The sequence below is a fragment of the Carcharodon carcharias genome, chromosome 17 (genome assembly GCF_017639515.1).
Source record: "Carcharodon carcharias isolate sCarCar2 chromosome 17, sCarCar2.pri, whole genome shotgun sequence".
Taxonomy (NCBI): domain Eukaryota; kingdom Metazoa; phylum Chordata; class Chondrichthyes; order Lamniformes; family Lamnidae; genus Carcharodon; species Carcharodon carcharias.
In genome coordinates, this window is record NC_054483.1 from 79,183,118 (window position 1) to 79,196,696 (window position 13,579).

Below are 13,579 nucleotides of genomic sequence, written 5' to 3' on the forward strand. Positions count from 1 at the left end.
CTTGTGGACGCTACAAAACTCGGAAGCATTGTAAATTGTGAAGGGGATAGTGTAGAACTTCAAAAGGACATAGACAGTTTGGTGGATTGGTAGATAGGTGGCAGATGAGTTTCAATGTGGAGAAATGTGAGGTGATAGATTTTGATAGGAAAAACATGGAGAGACTGTATAAAATAAAGGGCACAACTCTAAAGGGGGTGAAGGAGCAGAGACAACTAGGTGTATATGTGCATAAGTCATTGAAGATGGTAGGAGAGGTTGAAAGAGCAGTTAAAAATGTATACTGTATCCTAGGCTTCATTAACAGGGGCATAGAGCACAAGAGCAAGGAGGTTATGTTCAGCTTGTATAAGACACTAGTTAGACCTCAGCTGGAGTACTGCATACAGTTTTGGGCACTGCATTTTAGGAAGGATGTGAAGCAATTGGAGAGAGTGCAGAAGAGGTTTATGAGAATGATTCCAGGGATGAAAAACTTCAGTTATGAAGCTAGGTTGGAGTAGTTAGAACTCTTTTCCTTGGATAAAGGAAGGCTGAGAGGAGATTTGATAGAAGCATTCAAAATCATGAGGGGTCTGGACAGGGTAGATAGTGAGAAACTGTTCCAATGGCAGGAGGATTGAGAACCAGAGGGCACGGATTTAAGGTAATTGGCAAAAGAAGCAAAAGCGCTATGAGAAAAAAGCTTTTAACACAGCGAGTGGTTAGGGTCTGGAATACATTGCCTGAGAATGTAATGGAGGTTCAATTGAGACATTCAAGAGGGCATTAGATGATAATTTGAAAAGAAACAATCTGTAGGATTATAGGAAGAGGGCAGGGGAATGACACTAGTGAAATGCTCATTCAGAGAGCCAGTGCAGGCATGATGGGCCGAATGGCCTCCTGCATCGTAATGATTTCTATAATTCTGTTCAAGTCTCCCTTGACCACAATCCACACCTTGTCCATCTTCATTTCAGATGCTCAAGAACTGGAACCTATCCAGGTAGTAGAGGAAGAAGAATGTAAAGCTGAAGGGACATCATCACACTATCTCACAGTTTCAGCCATGGATATTGGAATTGCATATATCCTGGAGCATAGAATATAGGAAGGATATACATGTAGTAAGACACTGGGCACAAGTGCACAGGAACCAGGGCAGGGAGGAAAAGATAGAGCATATGCCTGAGGGTGAAGTCACACACCAGTTCTGCTGCAGAGGTCTCTGATGTGGACTTCGATGGACCAGGCTACAGAAAAAGTGCCAATGAGGAAATTCACAAGGGTGATTAGTTTATTTTTGTGTCCATTATTTCATGATTTAATTTATAAAATTGACATGGAATGTATGTTTTGCATCATGGAAAAGAGGACAATATGATGGTCAGTGACAGAGGAAAGATGAGGCATGTTGGACTGTTAGTGAATGGAGAGGTGTGGTTGAGGTTACTGATATCGCTCATTAATTATTTGATCATTTAGAGCCCAGCTGGAAAGGGGCTGTCTACTTTGCAGCCCCTGTTCCTCCACTTCCTGTTCCTCCTGTTTCTTCTTCTCTGCTTCCTCTTCCTTCTTGTCCTGCTCCTCAGCTTCTTCCCTGATGGGTGGCAAGGGCTGCTCTCTCATAATGGTCAGCTTGTGCAGCATGTAACATACAATTGCAAGTCTTGAGATCCACTCAGCTGAGTGTTGCAGGGCTCCTCTAGTGCAGTCAAGGCACTGTGATGTTCCTTGTAGCAGCATGGCTCTCATTGTATAGCTGGTGTGCAAATATGTATGGTTTTTGGACGGAGTCATGAGCCATGTCATGAGTGGGTAACTTTTGTCGCCTAATAAACAAACTTTGACTAGCTGCAGTGGGTCAAATACCAGTGGCAATGAGTGTTAATTGTATATTAATTGTTTTTAATTGTATACAAGTGATGGGCATTAACTGGGGCTTCACTTGAGCACATATAAATAGACACATTGAAACTTTAGTGTGGTTGAGTTAGGAGGTGCTGGCTTGCAAATTTTAACTCCGTAAATAAATGCAAGACCGATTAAAGATTAGCTCCAGTGCTATCTTTCACCAACTAGCTTTCTGGAATATAACAATGAGGATTGCTACAGAATGAACAAGTTGTAACTATGGCCAAAATATTGGGCACTGCCTGTAATTGCACACCAGCTGTACACTGAGGAAACAGAATCCCTTTCAGTCCAGGCAAAGATAGAATTGACATGAGGTGCATGCAAAACAATGTTCAGTCAAAGGCACCTTGCACAGTGGGGAAGCTTGCAATTTGAGCAAACTCCTATGCTCACTCTACCTGCTTATATCTGGCAAAAGGAAATGAGATGAATTGATCCCTTTTATTAAAGTGAGCCTCAGTGATCTCTGTTTTGCAGCAGTATATGGCAATCTATGAGATGTTGCTTATATCTCCACCAAATGACTGGAAGGAGCCAGATGCTTATAAGTTCAAAGCCACAGTCTTGATGATCAAAGGCAATACAGTCCTTGCCCTGCTTTGAGGTTGCATTTATGGCTGCAGCAGTTGGCAGATGTCAATCACAAGCTCTTTAGTGAAGTGCAGGCATTCTAAACGTGGGTTATCACTGAACTTCAGGTAAGAGAGTTGTTCTGTGAACACCTCTGCAGATATGGCCTCTTGTTGAAAGCCCTTCTTCCCCATCTGCTGCTCCTCCCTGTTCTTTTCCAGCTCTGTGTGGACTCTTCTTTCTCCAAGTTATGCTCAATTCCAACAGGAAGACCCACTAGGCCACTCATTTCTGCTAGTCACTAGTTTCAGCATGAATAAGACAGCAAAGAAGTACATCAGTACCAACCAGACCACACCTTACAGACCATTAAAACTTTAAGCATATATGGATTATTTTACTAACATTCATGGAATTCCAACAGCCAGAAAAATTAATCCAGCAACATAAATATGTAAATAGTTTATGTCCCTGTAAGAAGCGCTGGTAGGGTGAGCTTCATGCCATTTAACATGTTCAGCTATGCAAAGTTGAGAGAGAATATACACTGCAGGATGGTATTCAAATTGCAGCACAGGCATCAAATCAGCGTTTTACATGACTACTATTTTCATGTGATGGAAAAGATTATAACGGAATGTCTGGTTTGGATATTAATTTGATGGCCTCTGGACATGCCGAGTGGAGAAATGAAGTGCCTCTCTCAACAGATATTAGTGGGAGGTTGATCTGTTGTGTTCCATGGTCTGGGACTTGTGGCTACAGTCACTCTGGTTGTTCCTCATCTTCCACTTATGAAGCAGATGATTGCATTGTCCATACCTTGTGCTGATTTGGTTAAGTGCCGTCTGCTAGGCCAATACCAGGGGCCTCTCCTTTGGGTTAGTGATGAGGTCTTGGTTCTTTATGCTTCATGCATTCCATGATATTTACCATCTGGAGAGTGGATCTGCATGAATTGCTGCTGTTTCCCAGAATGGCATGTGCAATTCTTTCTTGATAGGCTTTTCCAAGTTTTTGGGAGTAAGAAGGTCAGTGTTACTCATGATGTCTCCATCTCTCATCATGGTGAGTGGCAGGTAGGGCAATTGGGACAGCACCAGGAAACACTCAGTTGGAATGGATTTAAGCATCCCTGACACTGTCCTCATAGTGGTGACTAGCTAAACGTATATGATCTTCGTACGGGATCATGCGGCAGAGCACTATTCTTCAGCAGAGTAGACTTGTGCAATGTTAAGTATCCTGGCTGGACTCCCCTATTACATTTCAACAAGTTTCAGATTCATCCCAGTTTTTACTTTTTAGCTGGCATTGATAAGATGAGACCGATATGTTAGAGTCATGTCCAGCTAGTTTGGGTAGGATTCATGGGTAAGTCTCCTTCCACAGAAAGAAATGTTGAGTTCTTTTCTGGCAGTTTTGATGTTCAGATGGATTCACTACACATTGTTTCAATACAATAAATAAGATTGTTATATGGCATATTTTCAGGATTCTTATCAGGTGCCACTAAATAGGGCAAGCATATTTGAGAAGACATTTATGAAAGAAATCCAAGCATATTTAGCCAATCATATCTGCAGTCCTACATATTTCAGGTAGTGTGGCCTAGAAATTTGTGCTATATCCAGTTTATAGGTATGAAAAGTGAACCGAAATGTTCAATATTGTGGGTGGCCTGTGCGTGCTCATTCGGTGCCGGAAGTGCATCGAGCTCTATTGGTTAGGTGTCCAGGCCTGCAATAACGCCCCTTCTGATTGATCCCTACCTCTCCCCACACCTACAGCTAACTGGTAATCAACAAAAAAGGCCAGCAGAGCAATTTCACATGATCCTACCACCAATCTCATTAGGCTCATGTACTGCAACAGGATCATCTCCAGTCCAATTCCTAGGCCTTTATTTTTCTGCCCACCATGTAAGTGGTAGCTTAGTTGGTGGCTCTTTCACCTCTGAGTTAGAAAGTTGTGGGTTCCTGGCCCACACCAGAGATTTAAGCAGAAAAATTTAGACTGATGCTCCAGGGCAGTACTGAGGAAGTGCTTCACTGTTGGGGATGTGCCGTCGTTCAGATGAGGTGTTAAACCAAGATTCTGCCTGCCACCCTTTGATAGATGGAAAAGATCCCATAACATCAAGAAGAGTAGAGGAGTGACCCCAGTGCCCTGGCCAATATCTAATCCTCAATCAATAGATTATCTGGTTGTTGTCACATTTCTGTTTGTGGAGGCATGCTATGCATGCATTGGATGCAACATTTCCTACATTACAACAATGACTACACTTCAAAAGTACTTCCTTGGCTGCAAAGTGCTTTGTGATCTCCTTATGTAGTGAGAGGATATATAAATTTAAGTCTTACTTTAATTGCTTCCTAGGGGAAGGAGGGCATCATCCTAAAATTATAGCGTGGCCAATTAGTGAAATCAGAAAGTGATTTTTCACACAAAGGGTAATGGAAAACTGGAACTCTTTCCCTTAAAAGGCTATGGATGCTAAATTAATTGAAATTTTCAGGATTGAGATTAGCTTTGAAATGTAAGGATATCGAGGGAAACAAAGACAGAGTTACAAATCAGCCATCATCTAACTGAATGTTCGTACATGCTGAGGGAGCTGAATGGTCCATTCCTGTTTCTACAACATTAAGAGATGTTACAAAAAAAAACATATTCATATTTTATGAATGTTGACAACACCATAGTTAAAAGGAATCACACAAGAGCACTAAAATGCTGAATCCCTGCTTATGTGATTTTTTTTTTTGGTTGAGCGATTCTATTTTATCATCACATTGTTTTCAGTGCAGCAAATATGCTCATCATATGGCATGTATATCATTCACTCATAATCTAATTTGAAGGTCATTTTTAAAATAAACCATCATTTTCTAACTTTAATCTCCTTGATAATATTAACAAAAGCTTTTAGGAGCAAAACTACAAAAGACATTTTAATTTAGGGAAATGATCACAGTTTTCAAAAATAAGCTGTATTTCATTAGTTCCTCTATTAATTTTCTTTATAAGCGTGCAGTAAAGCCTTCTTTAAGGCAAAATCCCTGAAGCTGCTGTTGGTTGGATACAATTGTTAATTCATAGGATAATAGTAGTTCATTGAAAAACATGCAAATCACGATCCCTGATAAAGAACAAGTGGTTGAAAGACGAGGATTTGATGTTGGAAGCCAGGTTCCTCTTGTTTTTAGACAGTGACAGGTCTCCCCCTACTGGCAAGCAGCATGACAGCATGCAACTGACTCCACTACAGACACAATAACCTAACCAAAACACTTTTCCAGTGGGAATTCCAGAACGTGCATTTTTATTGTTAAACTGATAAAAGACTGGCAATTCAGCCATAAAACAACATCAGTTAAAATTGTGTGAAGGTTATAAACAATATATTCTCTTTCTCTAGACATTATCGTATACAAATACAGCACGATGTAGTCATATGTCTAGGTTTTCTATGTTTGCGATTACATGTTTAAGTCTTTTTCTGCTATATGAATATAGAATGAACCAAGGCCCTGTAATATTGTGCCACTTGTAATGGGAGCTCTTGCAGGAACTTCCGAGCTTGTTCAGTTTGTGAAATTTTGTTTGCAGTTTAGCTCTTGAAGGGAAAGGGCAGACATTGAAATGGCAGAGGTTTATTTTTATATCCCTGGTTGAACATGTATACTGAAACCGTGAAATTTAAAATAAAATTGCTATTTTCAATCAAAAACTTGCCAAAAAAGAGATGCCATAACTAATTATTTTGAAGGTGTCTTTTAAACATTAAAATAGTTATCATGGTGTGCTTGTTTTTTATTTACTGTTCCCTCTCTTGGTTTAAACCTAATCTGTGTTTGATAGGGCAGAATTCTTTTTCTGGCATCTGCTAGGGTTTTATGAAATATTTGTTCTGGCATTTTCAAACCAATTCTTAGTGGTCACTGGTCCACAGAACAAAGCTACCCCTAGTATAACATAAATTAACACCAATATAAAGCCAAACAATGTTGGAAATCTACAGCCGGTCTGTCAACATGTATAAAAATAAAAGATCGCTTAATGTTTTGGGTGTAGACCTTTCCACTCAACTGGAAACTGGAATATAAATGACTCCTTTAATATAACTGAACAAAGAGAAAAAGAAACAAAAGTAATTAAGTAGCATTCCCAAACAGCTTTTAAAATTGGAAAGAAGTGCAAACTCATGGATATCATCCCTCAGACAATTAAAGGACATCAAACAAACTAAAGACAATGTAACTAAAGTGCAACAATGAAAAAAATTAAGAGGTCTAAATTTGGTAGCCTCTGAAAACAGATGCGGGCTCACAAAATAGGATTACCACATGCTCCTTCAACATGCTGCCTGCTCATTGCCATAATTGTAGTATGTGGCTGTGCTATATGTGCTGTTGTGGCTGCACGTCTCAATAGGCACCCAATATTGTGGGAGGCTATCACGAGTTTAAGTTTGTCTATACTACTTAATCACAGTCTATACCTCTCAAAAAGGAGGTGCTTGTGGCTGGTGGTGGAAGTTATTGTATTCTCACTTGCCATGAAAAATGATATAATAATGGTACAACATGTGAGGCAGCAAACTCCAAGGCTCTCAGGTGCTGCACTGGAGGCCGTGGTGAGAATATGCAAAGTGGGAAAGAAGTATTATATGCACATGGGATCAAGAAGCCCTTCAAACAAATGTTTAGAAGGGAATGGTACCTGTTGATATGTCAGTCATTGCGATGAGTCAAGTCCCAAGGACTTAAATGCAGTGCTGCAAAATATTCAATGACCCCACACAAGTGGTCCAGGTCAGTGAATTCATCAAATGCCATATCCCACCAGATCCCAATCATTCACCTACCAACAATCTCTATCAATCTGGACTCATACCTAATATTTGTAGCTGCACCTCACCCTCACACATTAGCACTGCAACTAGCTTCATACCCACCAGCAATGAAGTGACCATTGTTGCCACTGAGGGCAGAAACCAGAGAAAATGTTGGTATCCTCATACCCAATCCTTCACATATCTGACTTCTTCCTCTGCAAGAGATTCTGCAATCTCTTTTGATTTACGTGCTGTGGATAATGTAAGCACACTCCTCTTTCTGTCCCACCTTTTCACTCATCATGACTTTACCCTTGTGCCTTTCCCCTTTCACATACCAAAAAACTGCCACCCATAGCCTGGCAGTGGTGGAAGAGCAAGAGATGGAACAGCATGAAAACTGATGAAGAATAAACACTGTCACTTGATTTAATACTCGCAGCCACCAATTCAGACACTGACATTGTGTCTAACTTAAAGAATAGCACAGATGTGGGATCTGCACATGGTGAGGTATGATGGTCTGCAGCCAGGATAGGGAGCAAGGGTTGGAAAAGTGCCAGCTCACCAGAGGTCATACATGAGTTCTGAGGGCTTCGATAGATATTTCGATGGGGCAGCCTACGGAAGAATGCTGATGGGTATGCTTGGTGTACTGGCAGACCTACCAAAGGGGCTGCATGCAAAATCAAGGAGCATGGAGGAATCTAGTACCAACATGGCATAAGGCTTGTTCTATGGAGCCCACCTTTCCAGTATGGAAGTGCTGGCCAACCTTATTAGCACAATTGCAGACCCAACTTTGATGCAGTGTCTGATGGCCATGCCTCAGCTTCAATCACCCCATAACAGAAGCCACCCAATATCTAGATGTTGCACTGGAAACCCAGACCTCTGCCATCATGATTGTGGATAATTTTGCTCAAAGGATCTTATTTGTTGGGTTACAGCAGTCCAGCTATTTGTCCTTCAATAGATTTCTGGATTGCTGAGATGCCATCTTGGAGGATTGGCAGTGGATCCATTTTGTACAAATCTGCTCTCCTCTCTCAGGGTGGAGGCATTTGTCTTCTTATCAAAGCTACTCTGCCAGTGCCCTTGCTCTTTTCTGTCAGCCAACTAGCCCAGACTGCTACTGTTCATGGCGAGATGGTGCAGTTCAAAGCCAGGCCTTCAAGACACAGAATTGCTTCACGTGGTCCTCCCAGCCATCTGCAGTCTCCTCCGCTGAAAGTCAGCAGCCCTTCCACCAACCAAGTTGCAACCACTGAGGTAGTACTGTGTAGGAGCACTAGGCTCAGCAAAGACACTTGGAAGCCAAACTGAGGAAATGCACAAGGTTGATTAGTGTACAATTGTATAGTTTGATTCCTACCTTCCTCTTCCTCCTCCTTCTTCTGCTCCTCCAGGTCTTCAGCTGGTCACCATAGAGCAGGGGGCAGAGACTGTGGCTTCATGATGATGAGTTTGTGCAGGAAGCAAAAGACTACTTAAGTCTTAACACATGCAAGTACTGCAGGTCTATTCCAGAGCAGTCCAGGCAGTGGAAGTCAGTGGTAATGGAAACATTGTTTCAGCTTGCCAATGGTTTGCTCGCTGATATTTCATGGGTCTCCATGTATGCATGTTGCCCATATGTGCATGGATTGTGCACTGGAGTCATGAGCCATTGAATAGCCCTTGTCACTTAGTAGCCGCCCTCTGGTTTGTCGTGGTGGTTCAATGCAGCTGACACAGTGAACTAACACAAATTAAGCATCATGACTGCTGCCAATATAACTGGCATTGCCCTGCATGATACACAGCAGTTGTACATTCAGGGAGTGAAATCCCTTTTGGTTGTGGTGCATTGAAGAAATGACATGTGGTTCCCACAGTGATGTGCGCAATGTCAATGGCATGCCATACAAACTGGAAACCTGCAATCTTCACAAAGCCATATGCTTATTCTTCCTGCTACTTCATGACAAGAGAGAATGAACTGTAGTTAGCTCTCAATGAATAGAGAACCTTAGTGAACCCCTTTATGCAGCTGCTGATAGCATATTTCGAGATGTTGCAATTATCTCTAGCTCCAGGCTAAAAGAAACTAGTCACACAAAAGTTCATTGCCATTATCATCTTCACAGCCACTCTCATTATGCTCCGAAGTTGCAGTTGAAGTCGCAGCAGTGGCATATTTCAGTGAGGGCATCCTTACTGAAGTGCAGATGTCTCACATTATTTTCTTTGCTGAAGTTCAGGGAGGAAAATTGCTCTCTGAACACCTTTGGCAGATATGGCCTCCTGCTGAGGGCATTTCTCCCCCTACATCTCCAGCTTCCAGTAGCTTGTCCTGCTCTGCACGGCCCATCTTCATTTTCCAAGTCATGCTGTACTCCATGGGAAATGCCTTCTCATGTACCCATACCTGGGAGCCAGTAGCTTGTGCAGAAGTCAGGATAAAGTCCTTCAGCACTTGCTAAACCACTTCCTGTAGATTTCAGCAATTTTAAAGAACTCTAGATTAAACTCTTGTATAATTGTAGGCAAAGCCAATAGAAATTGATCAGCAACCAATCTTTAAGTAGTTGATGATCCCTTTAAATAGCACTTTGAGGGGTTCTTCCTTTTGAATGTGTGTTAGCTGTGCATAACTATGAGATGGAATTAGTGAGAACATTAAGCTCCAAAATAGCTAAAGGCACTGGATACAACAAAGGCTATGGGCCTTAACAACATCCTGGCTATGGTACTGAAGACTTGTGCTGCAGAATGAGCTGTATCCCCAGCCAAGCTGTTCCAATACAGCTACAACACTGGTATCTACCCGACAATGTGGAAAATTGCGCAGGTACATGAAAAGGAGGACAAGTTGAATCTAACAATTACTGCCCCATTATTGATCATCAGTAAATGCTGGAAGTGTCATTGACTATGCAATCAAGTGGCACTTAGCAATAACCTGCTCGCCAATGCTCAGTTTGGGTTCCACCAGGCTCACTTGACTCCTGACCTCATTACAGTTTTTGTCAAAAGAGTGGTCAAAGGAACTAAATTTAAAGAGGTGAAGTATGAGTGAGTGCTCTTCACTTCAAGGTTGCATTTCATTTGAGAGTGGCACCAAGGATCCCTGGTGAAATTGAAGTCAGTGGGGATCACAGGTAAAACTATCCAATGATTAAGAGTAATGCTGAGCACAAAGGAAGATGGTTGTGGTTGCTGGAGGCCAATCATCTCAATCACAGTACCTTTTTGCAGGATTTCCTCAGGGTAGTGTCCTAGGCCCAGTTATCTTCAGCTGCTTCATCAATGACCTTTCCTCCATCATAAGATGAGAAGTCGGATGACAATGACCATCTTTAACAAGAGAGATTCCAACAATTTCCCATTGGTATTCAATGGCATTATCATTGCTGAATCCCTCACCATCAACATCCTGGATCGTTATCAGAAATATACCTGAACCAGCCATATAAGTGCTGTGGCTACAAGAGGAGGCCAGGGGTGGAGAATTCTGCAGTAAGTAACTCACCTCTTGAATTTCCAAACTCTGTCTATCATCTACAAGGTACAAGTCAGGAGTATGATGGAATATTCTCCACTTGCCTGGATACAAATACAACAACTCTCACCAGTCAGCTTGATTGACTCCTCCTGCACCACCTTAAACATTACCCACTTCACCACGGATGCACAGTGCCAGCAGTGTGTACCATAAACAAGATACACTGCAGCAAATCACCAAGGTTCCTTTTACAACACCTTCCAAACCCACAACCTCTACCACCTGGAAGAACAAAGGTAGCTGATGCATGGGAACACTACCCACCTGCAAGTTCCCCTCCAAGTCACACACCATCCTGACTTGGAACTGTATCACTGTTCCTTCACTGTCACTGGCTCAAAATCCTGCTTCCTAACAGCACTGTGGGTGTACCAACATAAGTAGACTGCAGCATTTCAAGAAGGTAGCTCACCGCCACCTTCTCAAGGGCAATTAGGGATGGGCAACAAATGCTGGCCTTGCCAGTGATGCTCACTGTGCTTGAAAGATTAAAAAAAAATGGCAATAGACTCTTCAAATCAGCCAAGAATATCTCCACTGTACAGTTCAGTTTAAAAGCATTGTCGTTTTGCAAAGTTACTGCTTCAGGCTTCTGTGGAAATGACAGGCAATGATGATGTTGATAATATTTATACTAAGTACATTGAATGGCACTTTGTCATGTTTTGACTAACATTTATCCCTGCAGTCAGACGTGTATATATTGTCCTTCAGTGGCACGTGATTCATAGTACTTTGTAACCAATGGTAGATGGAAGAGAGAGATGGGCTAAAAATTGGAATGGCCCGATAATGGGAGCAGAGATTACTATATGCAATACATTATGCCTGTTGAAAGTAATGAAAACGGCATACAAACTTCAAGCTGCCTACTCATTCTGTTATTCTGGGTTTATCTCAGGATTCACTGACTTCTTACTCTAGAAGGGATCTTACTGGAGGGAATGGTCTTTTGTTCAAAGGCATTTATTTACATGCTAACTATTTACAAAGGTTAAATAAGGTCAAGACATAGCTGGAGCTATGGAGCTGCTCTCTGAGACGCATCACACCAATCTCTTTTCAGTGAGAGACATCACTGTGACACAGCTCCTTAAGCACATGCTCACTAGCTATCATTAGAGTTAACCCTTTACTGTACATATCCCCCCAGTCTTTACCGCCATACTATTATGCACACATTCTCCTACACCTCCCCCAAATGTATAATTTCTTAAAGGGAAAGTCCCTGGTGGTTTCATCAGTCTTCCTAAAGGAGAGCGGAGCCAGCCTTAAGCTTTTTTCTTCAATGACTATTGATGCAGATCCTTTAGACCTTGTGGTCTCAAAGCATCTCTAATTTTAGCATGTTTAGTGTGGCTTTGTTTCAGTATTGTTCTGCTTTATACAGAATGCCCGTGACTAACAAGCCTGCACTGATTGTGTTAATTTATTACATTTAAGCACTTGTAACAAAGATTCAGCAATATTACCAATCTATCATTAGACTTTCCTGACTTTGCTCTATGGTTTACATATATTTTAAGAAGTATGATGAGCAGATTCTGTTGCTGCATATATTGTTCCATCAGTGCTCTACAAGGTTGCCAGTATTACTTTGTTGATGCTATATTCCATGCATCCAATAATTCATTTCTACACACTGGCATTCTATTTGTCCTTGGAATAGTTGTCATGCCCTGTGATTGTGCTTTTGATGTGTGTTCATCTCACACATTCAACTTCATAATATTCTTTTTGTAATCTCATAGTATTACAGCGTATGTACAGCATAGAAGCGGGCCATTCAGCCAAACTGGTCTATACTCCCACCTTTCTTCATCTAACCCAAACAAAATGCCCCTCTTTTCCTTTCTCACTTACATGTCTACCTCAAATAATTCTTGTGATAGCAAGTTCCACATCCTAACCAATCTCTGAGTAACAAAGTTCCTCCTGAATTCTCTACTGGGTATAATGATACTATCTTATATTCATAGCCCCTAGTTCTAGTCTTCTGCACAGCTGGAAACATCTTCTTTATGTGTACCCTATCAAACCCTTTTGTAATCTTAAATATCGCTATCAGATCACCCGTCACTCTTCTCTTTTCACAATATGAGCCCCAGCCTATTCAACATTTGTAGATTGGTTCTGCTCAGTTCTGCTATCATTTGCATCTTCTCCAGTGCATCTGTATCCTTTGCATAACATGGAGACCAGAACTGTTCACAATAGCCTAAGTGTAGCCTAACCAAGGTTCTATATATGTTTTACATAACTTCTCTGCTTTTCAATTCTATCTCTGTAAAAATGAACCCCAGTCCATTATTTGCTTTTTAAATGGCCTTATTAACCCATGTTGCTATTTTTAGTGGTTTGTTTACCTTTACTTCCAGATCCCTTTGCTCTTCTACCACATACAGCATTAATCTTTTTTGTTTAACAGCAATGTACAGTACTTAAGATTTTTCAATTAAATACCAACAGCCATCATTATTTATTCAACTTAATAATATTCTTTTTGCAATCTCATAGTTTGAAGTTTGTTGAGCTACGGAAAATCAAAAATGATGCACTACTCTCAGGCTCATGTAGTTTGCCTTTAATAATATTTATCAATCATAAGTACCAAAATGAACAGTAAACAGTAATAAGCAGAGACCTAACCCCAGGGTCCAGGATCTGTGTTCCTTACAGAAGTTGACTAATTATATCTGCTGCCATTGATCCCATAGTTA